The 10,548-nt window shown below is 46.8% G+C and overlaps 1 pseudogene; it reads right to left on the bottom strand.

Annotated features, from left to right (window-relative positions):
* Window positions 1–9,133: 9,133 nt before the first annotated feature.
* Window positions 9,134–9,786, bottom strand: LOC144306752 (CCAAT/enhancer-binding protein gamma-like; annotated as a pseudogene).
* Between the last annotated feature and the right edge of the window lie 762 nt (window positions 9,787–10,548).

The following is a 10,548-nucleotide window of genomic DNA, read 5'->3' as shown; positions in this document are numbered from 1 at the left end:
CCGGCAGCTCTTCTCAATGTCCTGCTGGATTCAGTCCTTGGCAATCCCTACTCATCCTCCATCTTCTCCCCCCGCCCCCTTGCTGACCTCCTGCACGCTCACAACCTCAATTACTTCAACCTGATAATCCCTACTGCTCTCTGTGCAACCCCAGTCTTGCTCCAGATCCTGGGATTCACCAGCCCAGATGGCCACCTGCACCAGCAATTGCAGCATCTCATGGCCACAATGGTCCCATAAGTCCTCCTCTCTTCCTAAACATCCAGAGCTTGAGTACCTGAGGTAGAATGGGTGTCCCCCCAACTCCTTCTCCCCTGAGGCTCCCCAACAGCCAATGAGTCATCTGATCCTGCCAGGGCTCCTTAACATTCTCAGCCCTCCTTCATTTCAGTAGCTACTGCCTCAAGCCCCTTTCCATGGAGAAGACTGCGATCACTTTGCAACATACTGTCAGAGAAAGATTTTTAAACACAGATTTAATCTTAAGATTGCCCCCCTTAATAACGTAAAGACTGCTAACTCTGGGAAACGAACTAGGGGTGGTAGAAGGGGAGGAGGGCGGGGGTTGGGAGTGAATGGGTGACGGGCACTGGGGGTTATTCTGTATGTTAGTAAATTGAACACCAATAAAAAATAAATTAAAAAAGAAAAAAAAATAACCAAAATAGATTAAATATAAAAAAAAAAAAAAGATTGCCCCCCTTAAAGCCCCACGGTGGCTCGTCATCTGGAGTAATGGTGACAGTGACAATTGGCCCTCAGTCAGAGCTTGCTGGGTGCTTTCAGAGCAGTGTGTGTGCAGTAACTCATCAAACCCTCACAACAACCTGTGAGAAAGGGACTGATAACATCCCCATTTTATAGACAAATAAACTGAGGCACAGAGCAGCCACTCAGCTAATAGGTAGGAGAGCCAGAATTCAAGCTGCTATCCATGTTCTTAATCCCTGGGTCTCTCAAGCTTTGGTCATTTCCTTTAGCAAAGGGGCCCCTTTTTACTCTCGAACAAAACCTCACGTGGAATCCTGCAGCCACAGCTGTGGAGACAACCCACATCAGGGGAGCTCTGGTGATTCAGTGCAGAGGGGATGCTGGATCCGAAGCCCAGTCAGTCTCTCGCTCCCCTTTCTGGGCCTTGAGGCTCCTCCTGGGCACCCCAGAGCTCTATGGGGGCGTATTTGAAAACACTAGGCCTTGGGCTGAAGTCTGGCTCGGCTGGTCCTATGGCCTAGAGGTAGATCCCAGGCCTGAGTTCCCAGGGCTGTGGTCTGCAAGGGGTCAAGGAGCTGTACAGGAGAGCAAATGTCCTCAAAGCCAGGATGCAAGAATAAAAGCTCTTTCTGGGTGAATAACAATCATTCCCATCAGCCAAGAGCTCCATGTGCATCAACAAAGGGTCACGTGAGCTGGGTGTGGGGCATCGCTCCCCTTTCACCCAATCGCAGCGTCCACACTGCCTGCTATCCCCAGATTTAAGCCACAGACCCCCCTGCCAGGTGCTAGGAGGGCCTCTGGTGAGGGCAGGGGGACCTGCCCACTGAGTATCCAATGAGGGGGTATCTCTAGGTGCCTGGCACCAAGCTTGTCCAACTTCCCAGGAATCCCACAAGCCCAAGAGTAGCAGGAGTGGGTGGGTGGGGACTAAAGATCCTCGTACCTGCTGCCAGAATGAGAGAGACACTGAATCAACCCCAGGAAGAGCTCCTTTGAAGCAGGACCCCTCCTGAAGCACAAACCTATAACTCTACCAAACTGGCTTCCCCCTTTGGAGGTTCTTTATCCCAAGTGGGCTTCGTTGTGAATGACCACCCACTGGCCACCATTTACTTAGAGGAACTCCAAGCAGGGCCTCTGTTTCTGGGCAACTGCTGGGTGACCCAACACTTCTTTCCTTTGAGGGGACCGCCCCAGTCCCCACCACTGAGGCAGGTTCCAGACTGTCTGCCCTCGTCTGGCCCCACCCCCAATCCATGCTCCAGTTTGTGGAATGGCTCTTAAACTGAAGTGCCCAGACTGGCCCAGGAGCAGGGGCCTCCTGTGGCATCACTCTCTATAGGGGAAATGCCTTTAGCTTTTTAAGAGGAGCCGTTGCTGAGGCAGCCCTTTGCCCTTACCCACCACCACCCCCGAACTGAAACTCCCAGGGAGAGGGTGTCCCATGTCGCCATGTCCCCTGTACATCAGCCATTCTCTTTGCTTGCCAGTAAAACTAAAATAAAAAGGTACATTGGCGAGTGTGAGCCATTCTTTAGTGGAGACAAGAAACCATTTCTGTGAAGACTGGATGGAATAATTCATACAGACTTTCATAAATATCCAGGGAACATTGTCATTTTGTAGATTTTTTTTTTTTTTGGCCTCTAAGAAAATTCATAGCACACTTTCACCAGGGGCTGTTACAACTGTAAAATGTTATTGCTTCAATATAAACACCCAATATTCCATCTAGATCCCAGCAGGGAAAAACCATTTTCAAAGTCTACTCAATCTGATTAAATGCCTTCCTGGTCATCTGTCTGCTGTGTCTATTATCCTGAAATTAGGCATTTATAAGAATGTGTACCCAGGTACCCAGAGTGCTGGGTGTCAAGCTCCTGGCTGCCGAGCCATAGGTCTGAAAGGGGTACTGGCTGTCACGGGAGAGGCTTGAGGAAAATCCACGGGATTTCCGTGGCAGGGAGGGGGAGACAGGGGCGGAGAGAAGTGAGGGTGAATGCAAGGTGTGTGGCTCTCATCCTGGAGCATGTGTGGTCGGGAGTAATGAGGCTCTAAGAGGCCTGGGAGGGAAATCTGGGAAATGAAAGATGCCCTCCTTCCCTCCCCCCCTTCCCCGAAAGTCAGTGAGCAGATTGTGCTGTTTTTATACCAAGTTCTTCATTACGCAGAAGCCTGAGTACCCAACCGGCTGGAATTCCGACAGGAGGATCATCTGTTTATGTTGGAGCCACGCTGGCTGCCACCCTCATCACCGCGGCGCCCGAGGTAAGGGAAAAACCCTAGAAGCTTATTCACCTGACAACGGGGAGTCTCCTAGGATGGGTGGTGATTGGCCTAGTGTTTCTAGAACGCCTCGCTGAGAAGGCAGGCTGAGAAGTGACAACGTACGAGAGAACAGTGTGAGAAGGCATATCCCACCCGGATCTGCTGCTTGGGGAGGGGGGAGCAGCAAAAGGGGTGTGGGGGCAAAGGACGATTGCAGCCAGGTGCACCCTGGAGAAGGTACCCCCTACTCTGACGTGTACAACTTTAATGTTTTCAAGACGTTCCATGTGCACTGTTCCATCTGATGCTACTGGTGATGATACCATTACACAGATATGGAAACTGAGGCTCAGAGACTTGCACACACGGAGACCAATGAGACTTAAATCCAGGTTGGTTGGTTTGTTTAACTCCAAATCCAGATTTTAGCAAAGCTGGACACAGTCTTCAGACAGCGAGGAGAGAGCTGGCACAGCCTGAGCACCCAGCTGCGTCTGGCCCATCACTTGCCCCGGGAAATCCTCTCCCAGTCGGGGGTGTGAGCCTCCCTGCTCCGCTGGAGAGAAGCCAGCTCAGCACCCAACAATCTGACTGGCAGGCGAGTGATGGGAGTTGGGGTGAAACCCCAGCCTGCCGGCCTCCCAAAGCCAGTTTTCTCTCCTCTGCTAATCCAGTCCTTTCATGTTAGATGTGAGCAAACAGAGACCTGACGGGTTAAGTGACTCGTGGGATCCCACAGCCCAGAGAGGAAGAGCCGAGCCTGGAACGTGCCCCCCTGCGCCTTAGGGACCTGGGGCCGGGTTATCATCTAATTGTTGCTGCCCCGAAATCAGACAAGATCGCAGTGAGGTACCCGGCTGGTGCTTTTAAAGCGGCTCGAACATTTTAGCTGCACTAAGTGATGAAAGCAGCCTGGCACTTCAAAATGCCCCAAAGGACGGTATCAAAGCCTGCGGCCAGGGGTGGGCCCGGGTCACTTCTATATATAGATGTAATTGTTCTCCAGCATTTTCAGCCTGTGTGTCTGAGCAGCCTCGTAAATTCTTTCAAGTCCCTTCTCCACGGGCGCCACGCACTGTGCTGGGAATAGCTGCGGTTGCTGAGTCCTTAACCCTTTGGAGTCTCCCATTTCTGAAGGCGGCCCAGCCACGACTCTGGTCAAACAAAGGTGCGGTAGCCTAAGGGAAGCCACCTGCCTTGTGGGCATACAGTCCAAGGTGGCCAGAGATGGCCTGGGCCACTGAGGCACAAAGCCCGGGTAGAGCCGCAGGGAAGGAAAGAGGCCCCGGCTATTCTCAGATTCTCACTCACAGTCCTTAGAGCAGTGACAAAAGGAGACACAGCCGGGGGAGGGAGTTGCGACAGATGGTCTCTATCCAGGGAGTAGCAGAAGAGAATGCTGACGTCAAGAGAAAACGGGGGCTGTGACCCTAGTGATGACTCTATTTCCTGTTCCAGGCTACTTGGCAGGGATTCTGGTAGGAGGAACACTTACTCATTGTCAAGATTTACTGGACTCCTCTCTTCACAATTAACTGAGCATCTGAAGAGCTAGGAGGCTCTTAGGAGTGGAAGAGGTTACTTTGCAAGGACACTGGTTGGGGTTCAGATGCTTTGTGAGTGGGGTTCTGGCAGCGTCTCTTTGCTGTTGCATGTTTTTATAAAAGCTAATTAGTACCCTGGAAATGGAGGAGGGGTGGGAAGAAAGTGGATCTCTGACCCTCTTGAGGATCAAGGATTGAAAAGTAGGTCTGAGCACTGGGCCATATGGTAGTGAGGACAGCAGAGCCCGGGGGAGCTCAGTTTGTCATTAGGAAGGCATTAAGACCACTGTGAACAGTTGTATAGGTTGTGCACTGAACATCTCTCAGGGGCACCGTTTACTTTTTAATCTCTTTTTGGATTTGTGCAACGCATAACATACAAATTGCATAGGATGACCCTGGGAGTCTAGAACCTTATACAGCTCCAAAGCATGAAGATCAGGGAAGAGGGTTGGTTTTAGTCATGGTACATCCCGTATGCTGGAATCCGACCTCACCCGGCCACCCTGATGCCCTGATGTATCCGGAGGGAGATGGCTTCAGGTTTATCTGAGCCTACAGAGTTGTAGCAGCATGCACTTACAGTCTGGGACACAGAGAATTTTTGTATGGTACACGTCGGTGTCTCCCTTGGCCATCCAGAACCAGGGTACGTTAATAAAGATGTGCCGTAAGGCCAGTAGGGACAGAGAGCTAAACGGAAGCCACTGCTCTATGGGACAGTGGGAGCTCGGCCACCCAGCCCTGGTACAGCTGACAGCAGCACCAGCGTGGTCAGCAGGTTTCACGGGTGGTCATGGTGGCATCGGCCACAGCCCCCAGTCGGCTCCAACAGCTGCAAGGTGGGGGCAGAACCGGGTCCCTGGCTCCACCCTGGCAGTGGACCTGAATTCCAGTTCAGTGGGAGCGACATCTCCAAGGACTGTCAGGGAGCCAGTGGCTGTGATCGTTGGCATTACAGGGGCCCGACGGAGTTCCCTACTGGGCCGGCCGTGAGTGCCCATCAGAGCTACTTCAAGCATCCGTGGAAGCCGTTCTGGGAGCCTTGCACACATGTGGGGTGGGGAGGATTGTGGAAGACAGGCCGGAGCTGTGCAGAGCCGAGTGTTGGGGGCTGTGCAGCAGGATCTCATCGACACCCAAGGATTGCCAAAGCCTAAGGCACGCCGATTGCACAGAGACAGGCATTTCCCTGCAGAAACTGGGCGATTGCCCTAGGATGCTTCTTCCTGTGTTCCTAGGACTCCGGAGGGTGAGCGCAGAGGGAAGGTGCTAGACCAAGGCACAAGGAATAAGGCAGCATGTGCTTCCCAGGGGTCAGAGTAACGCCAATGAGAGGGCGATCCGGTGGGGGCAGGAGCCAGCAGGATGAAGCAACCAGGCATCAGGTGAAGCTGGTCTTATTACTCCAGGTCTTATTGCCCATGTCTTGACGCAAGATTGGGTTTCCTGCTAAGAAGAGGACCTTGGGGTCCTGCGGAGCCTTTCCTGAAGCGACTTCCTCAATGACTATGACCAAAATCAGGAAAAGAGTAACCCCTACCCGGCTTAGCTGACATGATAGTGATTGCATTAAGTGCGTTGACGGTTTCCATGGTGCTCCAGAAGGTCCAGGTAGAGGTAGCTCAGTCAATCGAAATGATGGACAGCCCTCTGTGAAAGGAAACAAAAGCGTGGCCTCTTCTGGTCAGCATGATAAGGTCGAGAGGGAAAATAATAAAATTTTATCAGATTCATCTGGAGAAAAGAGAGGGGAGTAACGTTTTGGCGCAGCAAGAAGAAAACTTCTGGAATAATCTCAGAGGTGGTACCTGAAAGTTAGGAGGGGCTGGGGTCCCACTTCCACAGCTGAGTGTCCCTATCACCAAGGACAGTCCTGCTTTCTCAGGTGCTTCCGAGGTGGCACTGGTGTCAACACACTCTCTTTGAACGGAGCGTTGAAAGGGACGTGCATCTCACACACGACGGTGTTTGGTTTTCCTTTCATGTGATTTGGGGAGTAAAGGGCATTTGCAAGAATACTGGGGACAAAATAAGGTGGGATATTTGCTGTGGACTCTGTAGTGATCAAACTCTCAAAGTCCCATGTGAGATTAAAAAAATAATAATAAACAGCACCCAGAGAGCATGGACCTTCGAGGTCTGTGCTTCCTAGGAGCCCCTGAGGACGGCGGGTCTGAACCGAGGAAGGACAAAAGGAAGACCAAAGTGTGGCCTGTCATATTTCGGGGGGTCATAAAGATTTCTGGTGCCATTTGCAATGGAGGAAAAATCTTAGGGAGTCTAAAAAATATTAGACTACCAGCGTTATCCGTTTGCCGCCTGGACGTTTTAATTGGCAATTGACCAGGCTCTGCTTTGTTGCATCTTTTCTTTTGTTGTCTCAAATAATTGGCTTCCAACCTGCAAGACAAAAATCATTGGCAGGGCTTCAAATCCCTTTGCACAGCACACCTCATCTGTGGATTTGGTAAATATTTCTCACATGTTATATGTACTGTGATTTTTCATGTTGGTATTAATGGGAATAAAAAAATACAAATGTACCAGGAAACGTTTCTAAAAGTTACTGACCCCCTTTGCCATGTATTTCCTCAATCAGTCACTAAGGAAATGCAAACGCTATTATAAATTTGTGTCTTGCAAGCTATAGTTTAAAACCAATATTTATTATTACTCTTCTTTAATTATAAAAACAATGAATTGCTTATCTGCCATTTCTTGGGGAGCTATTATGTGTCTGGCCATGTGTGAAGCCCCATGTATGAAATATCTCATTTAATTGTCATGACAACTTTGCAAGGTGGGCATTATGGTAGCCCCCGTTTCATAGATAAAAGAACCTGAAGAGTGTCAGTAACTTATTGATGGTCCTACAGGTAATAAGAGGCAGAGCTGCGCCCTGAGACAGATCAACCTATCCTTTAATTACCACACTCTACTACTTCATGTGCTCTATTAGAAAATCTAGAAAACTGGAAAGGATAAGGAAACATATCTCCATATCCCTTCTATTCAGACATGGGGTGACAATACTTAAAATTTTGTCCCTCCAGTCATTTTTTCAATGCTTTTTTTTTTCATTGAAGTGGTTTTATGCAGCATATTTTGTTTTGTGCTTTCATAAGGGATCTTTCCATATCAAAATTTTTCCTATAATACCACACATTATGGGGTACCTGGGTGGTTTCTTGGGGTAAGCCTCCAACTCTGGATTTTGGCTCAGTTCGTGATCTCAGGGTTGTGAGATGGGGCTGGGCTGGGACAGAGCCTGCTTAAGATTCTCTTCCCACCTCTGCCCCCTCCCCTTCAAAAAAAAAAAAAATACCACACATTGCCCATTGCATGGTTGGATTATATTTTATTTGACCATGTCCCTATTGTTGAACATTTACATGGTTTCTGAGGTTTATTATTAAATAATATGTGGCAGAGAGCAAAACCTGCCCACATAGTATTTTTCTCTTGTCAAGATGTGGAGTCTGTTTCTCCCATCCTCAAGTCTGTTTTGTCTATGGGACTTGATTTGGCCGATGGAAGATTAGGAGGTGTAGACGGACTGACTGGAGGTGTGCTTGCCCACTGGAGACAGCTCCCTTGTTCTCAGGAACCTGATAATTGTCACCTTTCCAGACAGTCCCCACCTCCACGCCTGGCCCCAGGCAACCACTGATCTACTCTTTCTATCATGATAGGTTAAAATTGCCTAGGCTTTTTGCTATATAAAATGCATTTAAGATTTTTATTAGCCAAATCTAATAATCTTTAAATGTGCTGTTTTAAAAGACCTTTCCTACACCAAAGATGACATAAATATTCATCTACATTTTTTTCTATTCATTTTTATATTTAACGTCTGGTGTGTCTGGGATTTATTTTAATATATACGATGAAGCATCTGTCCTTATTATTTCCAAAGAATTTATCAATATTCAATATTATCTTCTTCCAGCAATTTAAAATGCCAATTTTATCATATATTGAATACTTACATATACACACACACACATATTCTTGGATCTGTTTCTATTATCTTTTTTCAATCCTAAATTATTGCAGATTTTTTATAATGGCAATGTTTTTATAGTTCTTCTGGGTAACATAGTATAAGCACTCCCTCCTCTCAATCACTATTTGTTATGCTTTTTTATTTTTTCTTTTTCTTTATTTTTCTTTCTTATCCATTTTTCTTCCTAATGAACTTGATTATTTTACTTCATTTTATTTTATTTTTTACTTTATTTTGTTTTGTTTTGTTTTATTTTATTTTATTTTATTTATATTTTATTTTATTTTCCTTGGGAAGTGAGGATTCATGAAGAACATCAAGGTCCAAGACTTTTTTTTTCCATGTATGTTAGAAATTTGTTTTATCCCCACAAAAAAAAAAAAAAAAAAAAATCCCTGTCATTTAAAACTGGATCTTAAATCACATGGCTAACATTTTTAGCTAATCAACTCTTCAGTGCAGATCCTAGAAAAAAACCTTCAATGGACCTTTGAATAATGGAACAGGACGGTATTCAGCTATTGATACGAGGCGTGTAGGTAGGTAGTCACACATTTAATATTCATACCAAAGTTGTGAGGTTTGAAAGGAGTGAGGTCTACTGTCTTGCATTATCAGAGGTTGTTGTGTTTTCAGTGCTAGTGGATTGTACCTTATCTGCAAGGTTGTGTGCATGCTCAAGAAACAAATCTTTCAGGGGCACCTGGGTGGCTCAGTGGTTGAGCATCTGCCTTTGGCTCAGGGCGTAATCCCAAGGTCCTGAGATCGAGTCCCACATCGGGCTCCTTGCATGAAGCCTGCTTCTCCCTCTGCCTGTGTCTCTGTCTCTCTCTGTGTCTCTCATGAATAAATAAATAAAATCATTTTTAAAAAGGAAAAAAATCTTTCAGTACACTTAATTCCTTAGTCAGCAGTTTAATTTTTGCTTCCAACCATTCATTCTCTTCTTTGAGCTGATTCACTTTTTGCAATGCACCCTGTGCCTTCTGCTTGCTTTTCAACTGGCTCTTTTTTCACAGCCATATCGTTCCTCTCCCTACCTTGATGATGCTCATCACTGTTGTGATCCATGGACAATCCAGAGTTTGCAATCCAAACTCTTTTTGCTTTGCTTGCTTGGAAGCGTGGATGTGCCTCCACCCCCAAGGCCAGCAGCACCCAGTTGGCAACCTGCTGTAAGCCGCTGGCAGGAGCCTGAGTATGAATAATACATATTCCCGTGGTACCGTCTCGCTGTGCTCTCTTGCTCATTGGGGCACTCTCTCTTGCTGACCCAGGACAGGTAGAAATGAAGGCAAGGTGAGCAAATGGTTTCCATGTTAAGTTGCCAAAAAATTTTATCCTGTACCTGCACCTCCAGCCTACCTGCCTGTAGGGAGCCTCCACTAAGAGTTGCCCCATGAGTCAGCGAAGAGGAGCTTCAGTTCCCCAATGGACTTCAGAATTAGTTTATCGAGTTCTTAAAAATGCCTGAGAATCATGGGTTTTAATTATTACTTACATTTTTTGTGTGTGATTTACATTCCCATTTCTCTAAGTCTTATTTCTCCAAGGTTGTACACTACCTAAGGACACTAGTCATCTTTTTTTCTTTTTTTAAAGATTATATTTATTTGAGAGAGAGCAAGCAGGGGTGAGGAGTGAGGGAGAAACAGGCTTCTTAATGGGGGGCTTGAACCCTGAGATCATGACCTGAACTGAAGGCAGACACTCAATCCACCAAGCCACTCAGGCGTCCCAATAACCATCTTTTATATTATGTCTTTGACATCTTCACCATACCTGCCTGCTCAATAAGTGTATATGCATATAGTAACCACTCCTTAGAAGTTTACATCACCAGAACTTTTAAAAAATATTTTTAAGCTAACCTATCACAAAGGGAAAGAATAGTGAATACCAGAGCATCTAATTTCAAAACGTATTTTCAACAAACTCAAGTGAAATGATTTTTAAGACTAAAATATTCACCAACAGTCAAATGATTCCATACAAAATAAATTAGTAGATCAA

This window comes from Canis aureus, chromosome 37, assembly GCF_053574225.1.
Source record: "Canis aureus isolate CA01 chromosome 37, VMU_Caureus_v.1.0, whole genome shotgun sequence".
Classification (NCBI taxonomy): Eukaryota; Metazoa; Chordata; class Mammalia; order Carnivora; family Canidae; genus Canis; species Canis aureus.
This window is presented reverse-complemented; position numbering and strand designations above follow the sequence as displayed.